This window comes from Triticum dicoccoides, chromosome 5A (genome assembly GCF_002162155.2).
Source record: "Triticum dicoccoides isolate Atlit2015 ecotype Zavitan chromosome 5A, WEW_v2.0, whole genome shotgun sequence".
NCBI lineage: Eukaryota > Viridiplantae > Streptophyta > Magnoliopsida > Poales > Poaceae > Triticum > Triticum dicoccoides.
The window spans coordinates 8,254,121-8,278,290 of NC_041388.1; the positions used below are offsets into that span (position 1 = coordinate 8,254,121).

Here is a 24,170-nt window from a genome sequence, read left to right on the forward strand (position 1 = left end):
AAAAAAAAGTCACAACAGTTGGTCGAAGTCATCGAAAATATGAACTAATAGGACGAGAGGGTGCTGATAGAGTTGGCGGCAAAAAGCACGGCATCCCTTGCACGCTCCTGGATATGGAGAAGGTGTTGCTCGTGAGACAAGCACGAAAGCGAAGAGCCGCGATCCAAGGTGAAGACAAACCGACAAGCTACATACGTATGTAGGTAGAAAAAATAAATATAGCTAGGTTAGTGTCTTGGTAATGACGATGATGGCGACGACAAGGAAAAGAAGGGATCAAGACCGATATCTGCTTGGTATTGGGCCTTGGCGTGCTTGAAGGCGGCACGTATGTCCGGCCTGTGAGCTAGATCGTCGGGGATGTAGGGTCTGTGGAGCAGAGGGCTGGGAGGACACGAGGAGGATTCCACCGACGAGGACTCGGCCACATCGTCATCATACACACGATCTACATACACATGCATACATACATAGAGAAAAAATGAGCACCAATACTACTACTCGGTCATGTCGTGATTAAGAGGGGAATTAAGGGGAAGTTGGGTACCTAATTTTGGTCGGGGTTGGGCCTTTTCCCTCTCGAAGGCCGCGAACATCAATCTTCGATCCTCTGCCAGGCTTCTCGCCGTCGTCGTCTTCTTTTTCTTCGCTTCCCTCCTCTCCGTCTCCGGATTCCCTCTCCTGCGCCGCCTGCCGGCCTTGGGCATCTTCCAACAGTTTGGCGACTCAAGGAGAGGAGCGACTCGCGTCTGTCCGCGTCGTGCGGTGTGTGGCGTCTGGCGTGCGTGCGTGCGTTTCTTTTTCTCTTTCTTTCTACGCCTGATGCATCTTCTTCTTCTCTTATAGAAAACGGCCGCACGAGGAGCGGTGCTCCGGATTCGGGAAGGGATCATTTCCGCCACGGACTCCACCTGGGCTGCCCATGGGCACAGGCCCCTGGGTGCTTATTTTCACGGAAATATACCCTTCGTACGAAGTCTGAGGTCCGTGGGCTGGACGAGTGTATGAAAAAAAAACTCTAGGTTGCGACAAGTGGCATGCATGCAGTGTGCCACTTGTCACAACATGAGGAGGGTTTTTTTAGGCAAGCAACATGAGGGGCTGATTTAACCTGTTTTACACTTTGGGGGGAATTTGATCTAGCGGGAGGGATTTGAGTGGGAAAAGCATACTTTACTAGTCAGAGAATACTTCGGCCCATTCCTTTATGTTCTTTTGGCTAAGCCCCTTATTATGGCTCTTTCCTCATCCCAAATCAGGGTATCATGGAAGGAATCATCGAAGCAGATAGCTACTAACTCGAGGTTATCGCTTGTAGAGATCTCTATGGGTCACCCTGGGTGGCCTCGAAGCACGTCAAGTTGTACGTCCGGCCACCCCCATATGTCGTGTGTATAGGACGCTTCCTCTAAATTTTATTTTTATTTTTTTGTACGTGTCTTCGGGTTTTAGAGGTGGGGAGGTTTGGCTTTTCGGTTTTCGCATGGTAGTCCCTAGGTTTTGGAAGAAAAAATTGCACGTTTTTGTTTGCTTCCAAAAGAAACACATATTTGTTTCCACGGAGGCACGGATTTGCTTCCATGAAAGACACAAATTGTGCTTTTCGGAAAGGAAAAAAACTTGTGTTTTCATGAAAAATATAGATTTGCTTCTTGTGCAGGCACCAATTTCATTCTGCGAGATGCACATGTATACTTCTCCGAAAGGGAAAAAATATGTGCTTCTACAAAAAGTGATTTTTCTTTATGAAAAACCGCAATCATGCTTTCGAGTCTCTGGTTCTAGTTCTTCTGTTTTTGCTGTCGGGTCTCTAGGTTTTTTGTCTTCCATTTTTTCTGTCATTTTTTCTTCTGGATGCCAGGTTTTTTGGTCTTTTTTTTGTATTTTGTATTTTGTTTTTCTTTTGATTTTTTTGTATTTTGTTTTTCTTTGGTTGTTCTATTTTTTTTCAGAAAAATAGTTCGTCAAAACATATTAATATGGGTTTTATTTTCGGCGGTCTTGACGCCGGAAATTCAATGATAAAAATGGTTCAGGATTTTGATGCATGGTCAAGAGATACGACGTTTTGAATAAAACGAACCTATGAAAAATAACTATCAGGTTGTGACAAAATGACGCATATCCAGTGTGCCACTTGGTCAGCCAGTGAGACGATGGGAGTTACCTTTTCCAAAGGGTAACACTTAACTAGTGATTTCGACCGAAGCGACACTAGCCAGGATCCGGCTTGCCTGCTCCCTCCCCGTGCTCCCATCCGTGCTCCCACTTAATCCTACGGCTGTTTTTTTTTCCTTTTTTCTTTCTAATCTAATCATCTCCCTCCTGATTTTAAGGGGGTGGGGCCGGGCCTTATTTTGCTCCAATCAAATCAAGTCACGTAGACGGGAGCACGGATGGGCACACGACGAGGGAGCAGGCAAGTCTCGTCCCACTAGCCAAGGCCAACGCCAAATCTTGCCTAAAAAAGCCAAGTCAAATCAATACCTGGTTTGTGAGTTTCCTATCTTGCCTTAAGGATTGTTGGGTGGAATCACTAGTTAAGGGCACGCTTTGCAAGTGTTATTTTCACCTTCTTTGATGGTGACAAACGACACAATGTATGTGTGCCACTTATCATAATCCGGGAATTTTGTCTTTTTTCGTAGATTTATTTTTTAAATTGTTCTATCTCTTGAACTGTGCGTCTAAATCAAGAATCATTCTTATCATTGGATTTTTCGTGTCGAGATCTTTGAAAATAGATATCATGTTAAGTGTCAATGAACCTTTTTTCACGAAAAACCCGACCAAGCATAACACGAGTCGACCCGTTTCATAAGTGTGTCGTACTTGGGCCTAAGGGTGAGGCCCACGTGCCAGCACGACACAACCCACTTATAAATGTGCCTAGGCGGGCCGTGTCGCGCCTGGCCATTTAGGCATGGGCTAGCCCATGCCGGCCCACTTGGCCAACTTTGATGACTATACTACTTTTGTTTTTGAGAAAATGGTGACTATACTATGTCGATCCTACTTGGGAAGCAACTAACGAAGGAGTACTCCTTAGGGAGCCCCGCCATGGTCACCTGGGGTGGGCTGAGAATGAGCCACATGGCGCACTCTCAACCGCCGCCATGTGTCGTGCTCTGGGCGCTCACTTTGATTTTTGTTTTTTATTTTCCCGCACACGTTTTCGGCCTTTTAGATGACTTTTTCGTTTTCTTTTCAATTTTTTGGTTTCACCAATCTTTCTTAGCTTTTGGACAAAAAAATTATGCAAAAAAACTCTTTTTTTGCTTCCGTGAGAGGCATGGCCATGCCTCTCGGGAACGAAAAAAATACGTTTTCTTTTTTTTCTTTCCGCGAGAGGCACGATTTTACTTCCGCGAGAGGAACGGATTTACTTCCGTGGGAGGCATGGCCGTGCCTCTCGGAAACGAAAAAAACACATTTTTTTCCTTTCGCGAGAGGTACGTCTATGCCTCTCGGAAACGGAAAAAACACATTTTTTTTTCTTTTTCCTTCTGCGAGAGGTACGTCCATGCCTCTCAAACACGAAAAAAACGTGTTTTCTTTTTTTCCTTCCGCGAGAGGCATGGTTTTACTTTTGCGGGAGACATAGATTTGCTTCCGCAAGAGACACGGCCATGCCTCTCGGTAATGAAAAAAACTTGTTTTCTTTTTTTCCTTCCGCAAGAGGTATGGTTTTATTTCTCGTGGAGATATGAATTTGCTTTTGCCAAAGGCACAGTGGTGCCTCTCTTAGAAATGCACAAAAATGTTCAATGTGTATTATAAAATGTTCATCGTACATTAAGAAAACGTTCATGGTACTACCTCCGTTCCTTTTACTCCGCATATAAGATTTGTGTCTAGTCAAACTTTACAAATTTTGACAAAATTTGTATAAGAAAACATTAACATGTACAATATCAAATATACATAATATGAAACTGCATTCCATAATAAATCTAAAGATATTCCTTTGCCATTGTAAATGTTGATATTTTTCTCTATAAATTTAGTCAAACTAGAGATACTTTGACTTCAGACAAACATATATATGCAGACTAAAAGAAAAAGGAGGGAGTATATTACAAAAAAGTTCAGCATGCATTATAAAAATGTTCATCAATTAAGAGTTTGTTCAACGAAATACTAAAAATGTTGTATATATTTGGTTTTTGTTCAACATATATTACACAAAATATTTAATGTGTATTCATGAATTCTTCAACGTGCATTAAAAAATGTTCAATGCGTATGTGAGATTTGTTCAACGCACATTAGTAAATGTTTGATATGTATTTGAAAATAGTTCATCATATATATATTCATATTTTCAAAAATGTCGAAATAAGAACTGACCAACTAGCGGGAGATATAGTGAAATGAAACAATGGGGGCATAGTGGGCCGGCCCAAGCCGCCTGGCTTCAGCGAAGCTGGCTCCATTTGACGCACATGTGCGTCATACACGTAGGGCTGCAAACGAGTCTAGTTCGAGCGAGTTGAACTTGGCTCAGCTCAACTCCTATTAAAATTCGAGCGAGCCTAAATTGGGTGAAGCTCAAAATCGGTTGTAGAACATCACTCGTACTCGGCCTATAACAATCTCTAGTCAATCACGAGCTAGTTTCAAGCTAAATGAGACAATAGAAATATATAATCTATGATTATGATTCAAACTACATAAGGCACACATGACATAAGAAAGCACCCCCAAAAAAATATTGTTCCAATCAAAACAATGATAATATAAATTTCCGGAGTAGTTTGACTTATTTTCTCACAATACAGCTGACTACGTACCATATGAAGGCCTAAATTTTTTTCTACACTTAATTAAGCTTCGCATGGATGTTAATAAATTATAATGTTTTCATTTAATATATGGCATGATCATTTAATAGAATGACATTATGGAGCGAGCTAGTATTGGTTTAAGATCAACTCATTTCTCGATCGAGCTACATGAAGTGTTTGTATTTATCTTTTTTTAAGCCGAGACAAAAAACGAGTTGATCTCGAGCAGCTCACGAGTCTCGAGGTTTTTTTGCAGCCTACATACAGGAGGGTCTTTTATATAGGAGCTCCTATTCGCCGCTAACTTTTTTCTTGAGACAATCACGCCAGGCTTTATTCAAAGGCCTAACCAGACACGGCGGCCTAACCCGAGTGAAAGTGCATGCCTAGTGAGACTTTGAGCCTCGATATTCGAGCTCCTAAACTCGTGGACAAAATTACAAGCAGTAAACCCAATCGATCTCTCTATGATTTCACGGATAATAGTGTTGGAAATATGCCCTAGAGGCAATAATAAAATGGTTATTATTGTATTTCTTTGTTCATGATAATTGTCTATTATTCATGCTATAATTGTGTTATCAGGAAATCGTAATACATGTGTGAATACATAGACCATAACGTGTCCCTAGTGAGCCTCTAGTTGACTAGCTCGTTGATCAACAGATAATCATGGTTTCCTGGCTATGGACATTGGATGTCATTGATAACGGGATCACATCATTAGGAGAATGATGTGATGGACAAGACCCAATCTTAAGCATAGCACAAAAGATCGTGTAGTTCGTTTGCTAGAGTTTTTCCAATGTCAAGTATCATTTCCTTAGACCATGAGATTGTGCAACTCCCGAATATCGTAGGAGTGCTTTGGGTGTGCCAAACTTTACAACGTAACTGGGTGGCTATAAAGGTGCACTACGGGTATCTCCGAAAGTGTCTGTTGGGTTGGCACGAATAGAGACTGGGATTTGTCACTCCGTATGACGGAGAGGTATCTCTGGGCCCACTCGGTAATGCGTCATCATAATGAGCTCAGTGTGACCAAGGGGTTGGTCACGGGATCATGCATTACGGTACGAGTAAAGTGATGTGCCGATAACGAGATTGAACAAGGTATTGGGATACCGACGATCGAGTCTCGGGCAAGTAACGTACCGTTTGACAAAAGGAATTGTATACGGGATTGATTGAATCCTCGACATCGTGGTTCATCCGATGATATCATCGTGGAGCATGTGGGAGCCAACATGGGTATCCAGATCCCGTTGTTGGTTAATGACCGGAGAGGCGTCTCGGTCATGTCTGCGTGTCTCCCAAACTCGTAGGGTCTACACACTTAAGGTTCGGTGATGCTAGGGTTGTAGAGATATTAGTATGCAGCAATCCAAAAGTTGTTCGGAGTCCCGGATGAGATCTCGGACGTCACGAGGAGTTCCGGAATGGTCCGGAGGTAAAGATTTATATATATGAAGTCCAGTTTCGGCCATCGGGAATGTTTTGGGGGTCATCGGTATTGTACCGGGACCACCAGAAGGGTCCCGGGGGTCCACCGAGTGGGGCCACCTATCCCGGAGGGCCCCATGGGCTGAAGTGGGAGGGGAACCAGCCCCAGGTGGGCTGGTTCACCCCCCCCCCTTGGGTCTCCCCTGCGCCTAGGGTTGGGGAACCCTAGGGGTGGGGGCGCCCCACTTGGCTTGGGGGGCAAGCCACCCCCCTTGGCCGCCGCCCCCCCTCTAGATGGGATCTAGAGGGGTCGGCGCCCCCCAGGGCCCCTATATAAAGAGGGGGGAGGGAGGGCTGCGCACCCTAGCCCCTGGCGCCTCCCTCTCCCTCCTGTAACACCTCTCCCTCTCGTTGGTGCTTGGCGAAGCCCTGCCGAGACCCTGCTGCATCCACCACCACGCCGTCGTGCTGCTGGATCTCCATCAATCTCTCCTTCCCCCTTGCTGGATCAAGAAGGAGGAGACATCTTCCCCAACCGTACGTGTGTTGAACGCGGAGGTGCCGTCCGTTCGGCGCTAGGATCATCGGTGATTTGGATCACGACGAGTACGACTCCATCAACCCCATTCACTTGAACGCTTCTGCTCACGATCTACAAGGGTATGTAGATACACTCCTATTCCCCTCGTTGCTAGAATACTTCATAGATTGATCTTGGTGATGCGTAGAAAATTTTAAATTCTGCTACGATCCCCAACAATGGCATCATGAGCTAGGTCCATGCGTAGTTTCTATGCACGAGTAGAACACAAAGCAGTTGTGGGCGTCGATATTGTCAATTATCTTGCCGTTACTAGTCTTATCTTGATTCGGCGGCATTGTGGGATGAAGTGGCCCGGACCGACCTTACACGTACGCTTACGTGAGACTGGTTCCACCGACTGACATGCACTAGTTGCATAAGGTGGCTAGCGGGTGTCTGTCTCTCCCACTTTAGTCGGATCGGATTCGATGAACAGGGTCCTTATGAAGGGTAAATAGAAATTGGCAATTCACGTTGTGGTTTTGGCGTAGGTAAGAAACGTTCTTGCTAGAAACCTATAGCAGCCACGTAAAAACTTGCAACAACAATTAGAGGACATCTAACTTGTTTTTGCAGCAAGTGTTTTGTGATGTGATATGGCTAAAGGATGTGATGAATGACATATGTGATGTATGAGATGATCATGTTCTTGTAATAGGAATCACGACTTGCATGTCGATGAGTATGACAACCGGCAGGAGCCATAGGAGTTGTCTTAATTTATTTATGACCTGCGTGTCAACATATAATGTCATGTAATTACTTTACTTTATTGCTAAACCGTTAGCCATAGTAGTAGAAGTAATAGATGACGAGACAACTTCATGAAGACACGATGAGGGAGATCATGGTGTCATGCCGGTGACGACGATGATCATGGCACCCCGAAGATGGAGATCAAAGGAGCAAAATGATATTGGCCATATCATGTCACTATTTGATTGCATGTGATGTTTATCATGTTTTACATCTTATTTGCTTAGAACGACGGTAGCTTAAATAAGATGATCCCTCGCAATAATTTCAAGAAAGTGTTCCCCCTAACTGTGAAGCATTGCGAAGATTTGTTGTTTCGAAGCACCACGTGATGATCGGGTGTGATAGATTCTAACGTTCGAATACAACGGGTGTAAGCCAGATTTACACACGCAATACACTTAGGTTGACTTGACGAGTCTAGAATGTACAGACATGGCCTCGGAACACGGAGGACCGAAAGGTCGAGCATGAGTCGTATAGCAGATACGATCAACATGTAGATGTTCACCGATGTTGACTAGTCCGTCTCACGTGATGATCGGACACGGCCTAGTTGCCTCGGATCATGTTTCACTTAGATGACTAGAGGGATGTCTATCTGAGTGGGAGTTCATTGAATAATTTTATTAGATGAACTTAATTATCATGAACTTAGTCTAAAAATCTTTACAATATGTCTTGTAGATCAAATGGCCCACACTAATGTTGCCCTCAACTTCAACGCGTTCCTAGAGAAAACCAAGCTGAAAGATGATGGCAGCAACTATGCGGACTGGGTCCGGAACCTGAGGATCATCCTCATAGCTGCCAAGAGAGATTATGTCCTAGAAGCACCGCTAGGTGAAGCACCATCCCCAGCAAACCAAGACGTTATGAACGCTTATCAGTCACGTGCTGATGATTACTCCCTCGTTCAGTGCGGCATGCTTTACAGCTTAGAACCGGGGCTCCAAAAGCGTTTTGAGCAACACGGAGCATATGAGATGTTCGAGGAGATGAAAATGGTTTTCCAAGTTCATGCCCGGGTCGAGAGATATGAAGTCTCCGACAAGTTCTTCAGTTGTAAGATGGAGGAAAATAGTTCTGTAAGTGATCACATACTCAAAATGTCTGGATTGCACAACCGCCTGACTCAGCTGGGAGTTAATCTTCCGGATGACGCGGTCATTGACAGAATCCTTCAGTCACTTCCACCGAGCTACAAGAGCTTTGTGATGAACTTCAATATGCAGGGGATGGAAAAGACCATTCATGAGGTATATTCAATGCTGAAATCAGCGGAGGTGGAGGTCAAAAAGGAACATCAAGTGTTGATGGTGAATAAAACCACTAAGTTCAAGAAAGGCAAGGGTAAGAAGAACTTCAAGAAGGACGGCAAGGGAGTTGTCGCGCCCGGTAAGCCAGTTGCTGGGAAGAAGCCAAAGAATGGACCCAAGCCTGAGACTGAGTGCTTTTATTGCAAGGGAAGTGGTCACTGGAAGCGGAACTGCCCCAAGTACTTAGCGGACAAGAAGGCCGACAATACTAAAGGTATATGTGATATACATGTAATTGATATGTACCTTACCAGTACTCGTAGTAGCTCCTGGGTATTTGATACCGGTGCGGTTGCTCATATTTGTAACTCAAAGCAAGAGCTGCGGGATAAGCAGAGACTGGCGAAGGACGAGGTGACGATGCGCGTCGGGAATGGTTCCAAGGTTGATGTGATCGCCGTCGGCACGCTACCTCTACATTTACCTACGGGATTAGTTTTAAACCTCAATAATTGTTATTTAGTTCCAGCTTTGAGCATGAACATTGTATCAGGATCTCGTTTAATTCGAGATGGCTACTCATTTAAATCCGAGAATAATGGTTGTTCTATTTATATGAGAGATATGTTTTATGTTCATGCCCCGCTGGTGAATGGTTTATTCTTAATGAATCTCGAGCGTAATGTTACACATGTTCATAGTGTGAATACCAAAAGATGTAAGGTTGATAATGATAGTCCCACATACTTGTGGCACTGCCGCCTTGGTCACATAGGTGTCAAATGCATGAAGAAGCTCCATGCAGATGGACTTTTAGAGTCTCTTGATTACGAATCATTTGACACGTGCGAACCATGCCTCATGGGTAAAATTACCAAGACTCCGTTCTCCGGAACAATGGAGCGAGCAACCAACTTATTAGAAATCATACATACTAATGTGTGCGGTCCAATGAGTGTTGAGGCTCGCGGTGGCTATCGTTATATTCTCACCCTCACTGATGACTTGAGTAGATATGGGTATGTCTACTTAATGAAACACGAGTCTGAGACCTTTGAAAAGTTCAAGGAATTTCAGAGTGAGGTTGAAAATCAACGTGACAGAAAAATAAAGTTCTTACGATCAGATCATGGGGGGGGGGATATTTGAGTCACGAATTTGGCACACACTTAAGGAAATGTGGAATCGTTTCACAACTCACGCCGCCTGGAACACCTCAGCGTAATGGTGTGTCCGAACGTCGTAATCGCACTCTATTGGATATGGTGCGATCTATAATGTCTCTTACCGATCTACCGCTCTCATTTTGGGGCTATGCTTTAGAGACTGCCGCATTCACTTTAAATAGGGCTCCGTCCAAATCCGTTGAAACGACACCGTATGAATTATGGTTTGGGAAGAAACATAAGTTGTCATTTCTAAAAGTTTGGGGATGCGATGCTTATGTCAAGAAACTTCAACCTGAAAAGCTCGAACCCAAGTCGGAAAAATGCATCTTCATAGGATACCCTAAGGAAACCATTGGGTATACCTTCTACCTCAGATCCGAACGCAAGATCTTTGTTGCTGAGAATGGATCCTTTCTAGAGAAAGAGTTTCTCTCGAAAGAAGTAAGTGGGAGGAAAGTAGAGCTTGATGAAGTACTGCCTCTTGAAACGGGGAGTAGCGCAGCTCAGGAAATTGTTCCTGTGGTGCCTGCACCGATTAGAGAGGAAGTTAATGATGATGATCAAGATATTTCGGATCAAGCCCCTACAGAACTTCATAGGTCCACAAGGACACGTTCCGCGCCAGAGTGGTACAGCAACCCTGTCCTGGAAATCATGTTGTTGGACAACGGTGAACCTTCGAACTATGAAGCGATGACGGGCCCAGATTCCGACAAATGGCTAGAAGCCATGAAATCCGAGATAGAATCCATGTATGAAAACGAAGTATGGACTTTGACTGACTTGCCCGATGATCGGCGAGCCATAGAAAATAAATGGATCTTTAAGAAGAAGACAGACGCGGATGGTAATGTGACCATCTATAAGGCTCGACTTGTCGCTAAGGGTTATCGACAAGTTCAAGGGGTTGACTACGATGAGACTTTCTCACCCGTAGCGAAGCTGAAGTCCGTCTGAATCATGTTAGCAATTGCCGCATTCTATGATTATGAGATATGGCAAATGGATGTCAAAACGGCATTCCTTAACAGCTTTCTTAAGGAAGAATTGTATATGATGCAGCCGGAGGGTTTTGTCGACCCTAAGAATGCTAACAAGGTGTGCAAGCTCCAACGCTCAATTTATGGGCTGGTGCAAGCATCTCGGAGTTGGAACATTCGCTTTGATGAGATGATCAAAGCATTTGGGTTTATGCAGACTTATGGAGAAGCCTGCGTTTACAAGAAAGTGAGTGGGAGCTCTGTAGCATTTATCATATTATATGTGGATGACATACTATTGATGGGAAATGATATAGAATTCTTGGAAAGCATGAAGGCCTACTTGAGCAAGTGTTTTTCAATGAAGGACCTTGGAGAAGCTGCTTACATATTAGGCATCAAGATCTATAGAGATAGATCGAGATGCCTCATCGGTCTTTCACAAAGTACGTACCTTGACAAGATATTGAAGAAGTTCAATATGGATCAGTCCAAGAAGGGGTTCTTGCCTGTATTGCAAGGTGTGTGATTGAGCACGGCTCAATGCCCGACCACGGCAGAAGATATAGTAGAGATGAGTGTCATCCCCTATGCCTCAGCCATAGGGTCTATTATGTATGCCATGCTGTGTACCAGACCTGATGTAAACCTTGTCGTAAGATTGGTAGGTAGGTACCAAAGTAATCCCGGCAAGGAACACTGGACATCGGTCAAAAACATCCTGAAGTACCTAAAAAGGACCAAGGATATGTTTCGCGTTTATGGAGGTGGCGAAGAGCTCGTCGTAAAGGGTTACGTCGACGCTAGCTTCGACACAGATCTGGATGACTCTAAGTCACAAACCGGATATGTGTATATTTTGAATGATGGGGCAGTAAGCTGGTGCAGTTGCAAGCAAAGCGTTGTGGCGGGATCTACATGTGAAGCGGAGTACATGGAAGCCTCGGAGGTAGCACAAGAAGCAATCTGGGTGAAGGAGTTCATCACCGACCTAGGAGTCATACCCAATGCGTCGGGGCCGATGAATCTCTTTTGTGACAACACTGGAGCTATTGCCCTTGCCAAGGAGCCCAGGTTTCACAAGAAGACCAGGCATATCAAGCGTCGCTTCAACTCCATTCGTGAAAGTGTTCAAAATGGAGACATAGAAATTTGTAAAGGAGCTCCTACATACAGGAGGGTCTTTTATATAGGAGCTCCTATTCGCCGCTAACTTTTTTTTGAGAGAATCACGCCAGACTTTATTCAAAGGCCTAACCAGACACGGCGGCCTAACCCGAGTGAAAGTGCATACCTAGTGAGACTTTGAGTCACGATATTCGAGCTCCTAAACTCGTGGACAAAATTACAAGCAGTAAACCCAGTCGATCTCTCTATGATTCATGGATAATAGTGTTGGAAATATGCCCTAGAGGCAATAATAAAATGGTTATTATTATATTTCTTTGTTCATGATAATTGTCTATTGTTCATGCTATAATTGTGTTATCAGGAAATCGTAATACATGTGTGAATACATAGACCACAACGTGTCCCTAGTGAGCCTCTAGTTGACTAGCTCGTTGATCAACAGATAGTCATGGTTTCCTGGCTATGGACATTGGAAGTCATTGATAACGGGATCACATCATTAGGAGAATGATGTGATGGACAAGACCCAATCTTAAGCATAGCACAAAAGATCGTGTAGTTCGTTTGCTAGAGCTTTTCCAATGTCAAGTATCATTTCCTTAGACCATGAGATTGTGCAACTCACGGATACCGCAGGAGTGCTTTGAGTGTGCCAAACGTCACAACGTAACTGGGTGGCTATAAAGGTGCACTACGGGTATCTCCAAAAGTGTCTGTTGGGTTGGCACGAATCGAGACTGGGATTTGTCACTCCGTATGATGGAGAGGTATCTCTGGGCCCACTCAGTAATGCATCATTGAGGGAGTCCTGGATTAGGGGGTGTTCGGGTAGCCGGACTATACCTTCAGCCAGACTCCAGGACTATGATGATACAAGATTGAAGACTTTGTCCCGTGTCCGGAGGGGACTTTCCTTGGCGTGGAAGGCAAGCTTGGCGATGCGGATATTCAAAATCTCCTACCATTGTAACCGACTTTGTGTAACCCTAACCCTATCCGGTGTCTATATAAACCGGAGGGCTGTAGTCCGTTGAGAATCAACTCCGTACACAACAATCATACCATAGGCTAGCTTCTAGGGTTTAGCCTCCTTGATCTCGTGGTAGATCTACACTTGTACTACCTATATCATCAATATTAATCAAGCAGGAGTAGGGTTTTACCTCCATCGAGAGGGCCCGAACCTGGGTAAAACAAAGTGTCCCCTGTCTCCTGTTACCATCCGGCCTAGACGCACAGTTCGGGACCCCCTACCCGAGATCCGTCGGTTTTGACACCGACATTGGTGCTTTCATTGAGAGTTCCTCTGTGCCGTCACAATCAGGGAGGATGCCTTCTCTCGTCTTTAAAGACGACGCCGTTGCTAAGGGAGCCTTGGCTGTCGGCCAAACCCTCTGGCTAGGTGGTTTCCTCATGACCGCCTGTTCGGCTGTTGCGCCGACGGTGACCTCTCGGGTCATCAAAAGCAACCTACACGTCAGCTCGGAGCTCGTCGAGCAGTTAGATCCAATGGAGCTCTCTTCCGTAAACGAGCTCTTGGATCGCATCGCCGCCCTGGGGGTCGCTACGGATTACGACCAGGTTGGGCTTAAACCCGATCTAAGAGAAATTAACTCTCCACAAGTCACCCACCACGTTGTCGTCATAGAGGCGCAGTGCGGCGACCCTTCATCTATTTTAAGGACTAGTTACGTCTGAATCCCCGATCCCTCCAAGCCGGATACCCGCGGAGGGGAGGATGTAACTCAAGACCTGAGCTTAGGATCAGGCAACGGGCCGGATTCGTTGGATAACGTCCAGGAATCCGAACTTCAGAGTTCGGAAGCTCTTCGGCCTCTAAATCTTGGATTGGGTGAGGTTTCAGATTCAACGACACCCGCCCACCCGAACATAAGCGATCTCTCCCAAGTCAGGCAGAGGCCCGACGAAACAGTACACCATTATTGGGCCAGATTCCTCCTGGTTATGAACGGGATAAAGGATTACTGCGAGGGAGACACAATATCACTCTTCTGCAGTAATTGCACGGACAAAGGAATCCTTAATGCCATAAGTCATCGTGATATTACACGCTTCGCTGACTTGGCGTCCATAGTACAAAAGTACTGTGCGATGGAAAGTGCCTGGAAAACCGAAACAAAATTTTGGGATAATCCGGCCTTGAATAATAATCCCGTCCGAACTAAGAGAGTGCATCATCATAAGACACCCGAGATAAATAGCAAAAAGCCAAAACCCTTTACAGGGCATGGAACCGTACTGGAAAGGTGGCTTGATGGACCCTGTAGAATTCACAGTACAGAGGACGCCACACCAACTCACAGCCTTAGAGCATGTTGGATACTCCGGTAGGTAGCCAAAATTGGCAAGGACCTCTTAAATCCGGAGGCCGCAGAAAGCCAGCCCGAGGACACCAGTACCGTTCTCACAGTCTTCGAGACTTTCGCATCAAATAATATGCGAAAAAGAACACTCCGCAACCTCGCCGAAGTCTATCAAGTTGCAACAATAAATCCATGGAGCGACACTGCCATTACTTTCAACGCAAGTGATGAACCTAGATTCCGAACAGCCCGAGCACCAGCCGCATTGGTCCTCAGTCCCATAGTGGACGGCTTTCGCCTCACCAAGGTGCTCATGGATGGAGGCAGCGGACTGAACCTCATTTATGAGGAGACCCTTCAAAAAATGGAAATAGACTGGAACCGCGTCAAGCGAAGAAGCACAACCTTTAAAGGAATAATCCCCAGTCGGGAAGCGCGCTGCACAGGAAAAATCACACTAGATGTGGTGTTCGGCACGCCGGATAATTACAGGTCCGAAGAAGTCACGTTTCAGGTGGCCCCATTTAAATGCGGACATCACGCCTTACTAGGGCGGGAACCATTCACAATCTTCCAAGCAATACCCCATTACGGGTACATGAAGCTCAAGATGCCCGGGCCGAAGGGAATTATCACTCTAGCTAGTGATCCGGACATAGCACTCCGCGCCGAAAATAAGACGGCCGCATTAGCCCTTGAGGCACTATCCGAAGCCTTAGCGGCCGAGGAACTGACTGCGCTGCGCTCCACGGTTAACAGGGATGATGTGATACTCGACAAAAGATCCAAATCCACATCCTTCAAACCAGCTGACGAAATAGTCAAATTCCAGGTCCATCCAACGGACCCCAATAAAACAGTTTCCATCGGGGCACGACTGAACCCCGATGTAGACGCCGCACTGTGCGAGTTCCTACAAGAGAATTGGGACATTTTCGCCTGGTACCCTTCAGACATGCCAGGGATCCCATGTAGGCTAGCCGAACAGAGCCTAAATATCCTAAAAGGATTCAAACCTGTCAAACAAGCCCTTCGGCGTTTTTCCGAACCCAAGAGACAGGCTATGGGAGAAGAGCTAGCCAAGCTATTGGAGGCCGGATTCATTAGAGACATAAAACATCCGGACTGGCTAGCAAACCTGGTGATGGTACCAAATAAGGACAAATCCTGGCGCCTGTGTGTCGACTTTAAAGACCTTAATAAGGCTTGCCCGAAGGATCCCTTCCCCCTCCCCCGTATCGATCAAATTATCGATGCCACCGCAGGACACGACTCGTTGTGTTTCCTCGATGCATACTCCGGTTACCATCAAATCAAGATGGCAGAATCAGACCAAGCCGCAACAGCATTCATCACACCATACGGCCCATTCTGCTTCAACACAATGCCCTTCGGGCTAAAAAACGCCGGCACAACATATCAGCGCATGATCCAGACATGTCTGGCAAATCAGATCGGCAAAACAGTGGAGGCATACATGGATGATGTGGTCATCAAATCAAGACATGTCAAATCTCTAGTAGACGACTTGAGGCTCACATTCGATAACCTCCGAAAATACGACATCAAGCTCAACTCGGAAAATGCGTCTTCGGCGTTCCAGCCGGAAAGCTCTTGGGCTTCATTGTATCCGGTAGAGGAATTGAAGCAAATCCAGCCAAGATCCGAGATTTGTCACAATTGGATATCCCAAAGGACCTCAAACAAATACAAAAATTAACCGGATGTGTGGCGGCTCTAAGCCGCTTCATCTCCCGCTTGGGAGAAAAGGCACTGCCCCTTTATCGCCTACTCCGGTGCACCGAACACTTCGAGTGGACGGATGCCGCCACGGCCGGACTCGATGAAATAAAAGCCATATTGGCAACAAACCCAGTCCTGGCCGCGCCTAACACCAGCGAACCAATGCTATTGTACATTGCAGCAACACATCAAGTTGTCAGCGCAGTGCTCATTATCGAGCGGGAAACGGACGGACACAAATTCCCCCTTCAAAGACCGGTCTACTACGTGTCCACTGTCCTCACTCCATGCAAATCACGGTACCCGCATTATCAAAAAATTGCATACGCGATATTCATGGCATCCCGAAAGCTACGACACTACTTGCAAGAGTGTTCCATAATAGTAGCCTCGGAAGTACCACTTAACGATATTATCAACAACCGCGATGCAACGGGCCGGATCGCAAAATGGGCCATTGAGCTCCTCCCATTCGATATAACCTATAAGCCACGACGAGCTATCAAATCACAAGTTTTGGCCGACTTCGTCGCAGAATGGACGGAGGCCGAACTCCCTAAAGAGTACGGCACATACTCAAATTGGATCATGCATTTTGACGGCTCCAAAATGTTGGCCGGACTGGGGGCTGGCGTCGTTTTGACGTCCCCAACAGGAGACACAGTCCAGTATGTACTCCAAATTATGTACATGGACTCCAACAACGCAGCCGAATACGAGGCCCTTCTACATGGCCTCCGGATGGCAGTATCCATGGGCATTCAACGCCTAGAGGTACGCAGGGATTCGAACCTCGCGATATCCCAAATAAATGGCGACTTCGATGCCAAGGACCCAAAAATGGTAGCTTACCGCAATGCCGTCCTAAAAATGTCAGCTCGGTTCGAAGCTCTAGAGTTTCACCATATAGCCCGAGAAAACAACCAAGCAGCGGACGTCCTGGCACGCATCGAAGAAAAGCGCGATGCAGTCCCCCCCAACATCTTTTTAGAAAGATTGTTCAAGCCATCTGTAGCATGGGAGGGGGAACCCACAAATAACAGCCCGGACCCAGCCGCACCACTTAACGCCGAACAATCTAACACAATTGGAGGCTCTGCCAATGAAATTACACCTTCAGCCCACATAATAATGGTGATCATCGCCCCGTGGACAGAACCATTCCTTGCCTACCTTACTAGGCAGGAACTCCCAGAGGATCAAAACGAGGCCCACTGCATCGTGCGGCGATCTAAAGCCTACAGAGTCCATGAGGGAGAGCTTTATAAGAAAAGCACTACCGGAGTCCTTCAAAGGTGCATCTCCGAAGAGGAAGGGCGGAACCTTCTGGCTGAAATTCACGCCAGACTCGGTGGTCACCACGCCGCTGCTCGGTCCCTTGTTAGCAAGGCTTTCCGTACAGGGTTTTATTGGCCGACGGCCCGGGCAGACACCCAGGACTTAGTCCAACGATGTGTTGGTTGCCAACTTTTTGCCAACCAAAGTCATATGCCACCCACCGCACTGCAAACTATACCAATCACCTGGCCTTCTGCGATCTGGGGGCTTGACATGGTCGGACCCCTTAAAGGCGGGACCGATAGAAAGAAATACTTACTGGTCATGGTGGATAAATTCACCAAATGGATAGAAGCCAAGCCTGTTAAAACGGCTGAATCCGGACCTGTGATAGACTTCATATCCGGGGTTGTACATCATTATGGCGTCCCCCACAGCATCATAACTGATAACGGCACAAACTTTACCGCAGACGAGGTAAAACTCTGATGCAAAAACATGGGCATCAAGCTCGATTATGCTTCCTTCTATCACCCACAAACCAACGGCCAGGTCGAATGTGCAAATGGTCTTATTATGAGCGGCATCAAACCCAGATTAGTGCGGTCCCTTAAGGAATCTAATACGCACTGGGTAGAGGAGCTCGACTCCGTACTCTGATGACTGCGGACCATGCCAAATCGCACCACCGGATACACACCATTTTTTATGGTGTACGGTGCAGAGGCAGTTCTGCCCTGCGATATAATTCATGACTCACCTAGAGTGCGCATGTACGAAGAAAGAGAAGCCGAGCTCGATCGACAGGACAACTTGGATGCCTTGGAGGAGGAGCGTGACGTGGCAAAAGCCCGTTCCGCATTTTATCAATAGCAGGCCCGAAGATATCAAAGCAGAGAAGTACGGGCCAAAAATTACAATGTTGGCGAACTCGTTCTACGCCTGCCGGATAAGACAAAGGATAAACTCAAGCCCAAGTGGGAAGGTCCATTTATAATCGACCAAGTCCTGACTGGCGGGGCGTACCGCCCGTGAGATGCGTCGGATAACCGACTCGAGCCGAACCCGTGGAACGCCACCCGTCTCCGAAGATTCTATGCCTAGCGCCGGACTCTGTGTTCGTCTCCTTCCTCTGTCCATTTTTTTGTATTTTTCTGTCTTACATTTCTCTCCTTCCCCTATTTTCTTTTACAGCCCTTAAAGGCTTATCTAGTGTCGCGCCACTCGCGCTCATTAAACCTGGGGGCTTCTTGAACAGAAGCTTATTTATACGGGCTTCATGCCCAACACATGCGTCAAACTTCCGCATATACCTTTTTCTTCACCATTATATGCATCGATATGACTTAAGTTTTGGCCAAGCTGGGTTGCCTGGCTCCTGTGCTTACCCCTACGTTCCCAATTGTTCGGCTAGGAGGTAAAGGGAGCACCTCTGCGATTGTTACTGCCGGGTCAGCCGGATGTGTACCTCAGACTGGGTGAAGCCGAAAGCTAGCATTCTTAAGGGAATATTCGGTCAGTGAGACAAAAGATGATATTTTTACCCATTTTATGCGCCCCCAAATGCCTTTTTCTGCGTCTTTTTATGCAGTCCGGACATGCACTTTAGGGCATGCCTCCCAGCGAAAGGAACCCCTAACAGAACTATTCTCTCTGGAAGATGTTTCTTACTAACCATGTAATATAACATAACTAGTTGGGCACTTGTCTGATAAAGCACTAATGACCCCTACGCCTGGTCTCCACGCATACCACGGTTCTTATATAACCGCTATGGTATTCGGACACACTCCGGACCGTCAGGTCCCGAGGTTGAAGCGGAAAGGTCGGCAACGACAAACGATCTACAATCCGGTTAGAAGGCATTACACATGTCAATTCAAAATTACATAGTCATTCTGACTGATTGTATTCCTCTTCTATACCATCTAACAGGCTGTCTAATTTACAGTCCTGCTGGGAATACTTCGCGGCCAACTCTACTTGGCCGTATACTAAGCTCACATGGATCTCCTTCCCGTCAGGCCCCACTGGTCTGACCTCAGCCATGTGGTTTGGGTCAGACTTCGTAAAACGGGTCTTCACCATGGCCCAGGCTTCCCGAGCGCCTTGTCGGCAGGCCGATATCTTCCACAAACGGAAGCGCCGCCGAGCTCCCTTCAGCTCTCCGCAAGCTCTCCAAGGCCCTCGGGCACGGAGTGGGCAGGCCATAAGGCTCGGGCAACGCCTCGCATCACCTGCCGAACTCGCTCGTGCAGTTGCATGAGTTCGGGAAGAAGGTCACCCGTAGAACCGGGCATCTCCTCTGCAGGACGACCTATGAGCATACCTACAGACATTACTCTGTTAGTCGACTTCCTCGCCGAACTTTTTTCAAAGTTCGTTCAAGCACTTACTAAAAACGCTGCGTCGAAGCCGCTGATTCTCCTTCGTGGAGTCCAAAAGCTGGCCACGAACATCTTTAAGTTCGACGTCCAGCTTGGTGTTGGCATCCTGAAGATCATTCCTCTCTCGCCTCACCCTCGTTAACATACTCTCACCGGCCTTTAGCTGGCGTAAGAGTTGTTGCTTGTCCGGATCGAGTCCGGCGCCATCTGCAATTTGATTTGTCAGATTTACACCCACACCGCACAATACTAATCTTTCGAAGTGTATTCTACCTGAGGGGGACCCTTTGGGCTCCCCTGTTGCAGCTAGTGCGGCCGCTAGTTGGGCCTTGCACTTTTCCAGCTCCTGGGATAGTACAGTATTCTTCTCTGTAAGAACCTGCATATTAAATGATCCTTAAATCAGTTGCTCTAACTGTTTCAAGTCTCGAGGGCTACTGGCATATATATATATATATATATATATATATATATATATATATATATATAATTAACCAAAATTTTCTTACCCATATGTCTTTCACATACTGCTCCGTGGCTCTGGCTAAACCATTTTGAGTGGCATGGAGGTATGCATCTCCCTAATTAAAGGCATCTAAAGCCTCTCGGGAGAAACAAGCGTCGTGTAGAATTGTCTGGCGACGCCTGTGGTTCATGGCACTCTCCACTTCTGAATTTGTGGCGGACAGCCTGTCCGCATCCTCTGTCGGAGGAACGTCCGGTGCGCGCCTTGTACTCGCCTCCGCTTCCTGGCCAGACGTTGGAGCCTGGCTGGTGGAGGCGCGATTGGCAACCTCTCCGGATGTAGTCCGGCGAGGTCTCTTCGTCCTGAAGATAGCACGAGCGTTAATATGCCCTGATAGAATAACTCCAGGGAAACAGAGGGTGCATTATACCTTTGCGCCGGCATTTCAGTCCAGACTTCATTCCTTTTTGCCCTACGGGGCTCTACGGCCCCTCGTTGGCTGGTCGCCATAGGTTCGGCTTCCTGCCTCGGAAATCTCGCCTGCAAAACACGGTTGACGTCAGAAACACCGAAATACGCGAGAGTGGAATCCCTCTCAAGGGAATGAGACTCCGGTTTCCGTCACCTGGGAGGCCGGGATTAACCCTGGGTAATCAGCCGTGATGGCTACCAAGGTATTGTCCTTGCTTAGCTGATAAAACACCCCGTCGATAAGCTCCACCGATATGTCCGGATCCTCTTCGAAGTCCGGATCGAGGGACCGTTCTGGGTCCTCGGGCTATGGAGGGCGGCTGCTTATATTCTTTACCTCCTGTCGCAATTCCTGCAGTGAAGTCGTTAGACTACCTATCTAACCACGGGAGTATCAAACAAATGGGCAAGCGCAATTGTTCACTTACCCAACTCAGAGGATCGTACATACTAAATTCGGCCTGCGGGTTGACGCGGAGGAATTCCTCCTTTTCGCCCTTGTATAGAGAGGATAAGATCTTTTCGAGAGCATCGGCTGAGTCCGGCCCTTTACGATCGTAACGGGTGGCGTCATCCTCCCCGTTGAATTCCCACATTGGGTGGCCTCTATATTGAAGCGGCTGCACCCCCCGCATAACGCATGCGGCCATGACTCCAATCATGATTAGTCCGGAATGAGCCAACAATCTTATTCGGCCCATCAAGTAAAGGACGTCTCTGTCGCTTTCTCTCTGAAAGCTCCGCGCACGCCAGCTCAAGCACTTCTTCAATGGAGCACTGTTAAACTCAGGGAGACCGACCCGGATAGGGTCCGGTAGCGGGACGTCATCTATATAAAACCATTTCGAGGTCCAGTCCTCAGATGCTTCCTTTGGGGTTCCGAATAGGTATCCGGTCCTGGCGATGCGCCATACTTCGGCTCCGCCCACTTGGTATATGGACCCCTTTTGAGAACGGGGCACCAGGCAGAATAACCTCTTCCACAGCGCGAAATGAGCCTCAACGCCTAAAAATAGCTCGCAAAGAGCGACGAAACCCGCAATATGCAATACGGAGGCGGGCGTGAGACTGTGCAGCTGGAGGCCGTAGAACTCCAGAAGCCCGCGGAGAAATGGATGAATTGGGAATCCCAGTCCCCTTATTAGATAGGGGACGAGGCACACCCGCTCTCCTTTAGAGGGATTGGGGGTGCTCTCTGCTTGCTCTCCACCGTTATAGGTGGTGAGTCCGGCTCGGACCGGGACCATATAGGCCTGAGGGAGAAATCCCTTGGCCTGAAGCGACACTAGCTCGCTGTGCGGGATGGAGCACCTCTCCCAGTCTCTAGGTTTAGGGCTGGAAGGGCGAGAGGAGGAGCTGGGACGACTGGCCATGTTGGAATGGACCTTTGCTGGAAGCGCTCTGATGATAACTCGCGGAAAGGAAGAGATGTGGTTTGGACCTAAATCCCCATCCCGTTAAATAGGCGGCTCGTTTATACGGCCAGGGGTGTAGGTGTAAAAACGCCCTGGCTTTTCGCATTCGTTTGACACGTGGAAGCCGAGGAGCGCTACATTACAAAAATCGGACATTATTCCTACAGGTACACAAGATTTAGAGAAGAACCCGCCTTGCAATGCCGAACAATCTGCGCGCCAGACCCATCGTCATTGAAGCCTGGTTCGGGGGCTACTGAGGGAGTCCTGGATTAGGGGGTGTTCGGGTAGCCGGACTATACCTTCAGCCGGACTCCAGGACTATGAAGATACAAGATTGAAGACTTCGTCCCATGTCCGGAGGGGACTTTCCTTGGCGTGGAAGGCAAGCTTGGCGATGCGGATATTCAAGATCTCCTACCATTGTAACCGATTTTGTGTAACCCTAACCCTATCCGGTGTCTATATAAACAGGAGGGCTGTAGTCCGTAGAGAATCAACTCCGTACACAACAATCATACCATAGGCTAGCTTCTAGGGTTTAGCCTCCTTGATCTCGTGGTAGATCTACTCTTGTACTACCTATATCATCAATATTAATCAAGCAGGAGTAGGGTTTTACCTCCATCGAGAGGGCCCGAACCTGGGTAAAACAAAGTGTCCCCTGTCTCCTGTTACCATCCGGCCTAGACGCACAGTTCGGGACCCCCTACCCGAGATCCGCCGGTTTTGACACCGACAATCATCATAATGAGCTCAGTGTGACCAAGGGGTTGGTCACGGGATCATGCATTACGGTACGGGTAAAGTGACTTGACGGTAACGAGATTGAACAAGGTATTGGGATACCGACGATCGAGTCTCGGGCAAGTAACGTACCGTTTGACAAAAGGAATTGTATACAGGATTGATTGAATCCTCGACATCGTGGTTCATCCAATGATATCATCGTGCAGCATGTGGGAGCCAACATGGGTATCCAGATCCCGCTGTTGGTTAATGACCGGAGAGGCGTCTCGGTCATGTCTACGTGTCTCCTGAACCCGTAGGATCTACACACTTAAGGTTCGGTGAAGCTAGGGTTGTAGAGATATTAGTATGCAGCAAACCGAAAGTTGTTTGGAGTCCTGGATGAGATCCTGGACGTCACGAGGAGTTCCGGAATGGTCCGGAGGTAAAGATTTATATATAGGAAGTCCAGTTTCAGCCATCGGGAATGTTTTGGGGGTCACCGGTATTGTACCGGGACCACCAGAAGGGTCCTGGGGGTCCACCGGGTGGGGCCACCTATCTCGTAGGGCCCCATGGGCTGAAGTGGGAGGGGAACCAGCCCCAGGTGGGCTGGTTCGCCCCCCCCTTGGGCCTCTCCCGCGCCTAGGGTTGGGGAACCCTAGGGGTGGGGGCGCCCCACTTGGCTTGGGGGGCAAGCCACCCCCCTTGGACGCCCCCCTCTAGATGGGATCTAGAGGGGCCGGCGTGTTGAGGAACGTAGTAATTTCAAAACAATTCCTACGCACACGCAAGATCATGGTGATGCACAGCAACGAGAGGGGAGAGTGTTGTCTACGTACCCACGCAGACCGACTGCGGAAGCGTTGACGCACCATAGAGGAAGTAGTCGTACGTCTTCCCAATCCGACCGATCCAAGCACCATTACTCCGGCACCTCCGAGTTCTTAGCACACGTACAGCTCGATGACGATCCCCGGGCTCCGATCCAGCAAAGCTTCGGGGATGAGTTCCGTCAGCACAACGGCGTGCTAACGATGATGATGTTCTACTGACGCAGGGCTTCGCCTAAGCACTACAACGATATGATTGAGGTGGAATATGGTGGCAGGGGGCATCGCACATGGCTAAGTAACGATCTCAAGGATCAACTTGTGTGTCCTAGGGTGCCTCCCTGCCCCCGTATATAAAGGATCCAAGGGGGAGGGGCTGGCCGGCCAAGGAGGGCGCGCCAGGAGAGTCCTACTCC

The 24,170-nt window shown here is 47.5% G+C and overlaps 1 pseudogene; it reads right to left on the minus strand.

The window, feature by feature from the left end:
- The window catches only part of LOC119297516, a 45,005-nt pseudogene that overhangs the window by 11,679 nt on the left and 9,156 nt on the right, over positions 1-24,170 (minus strand).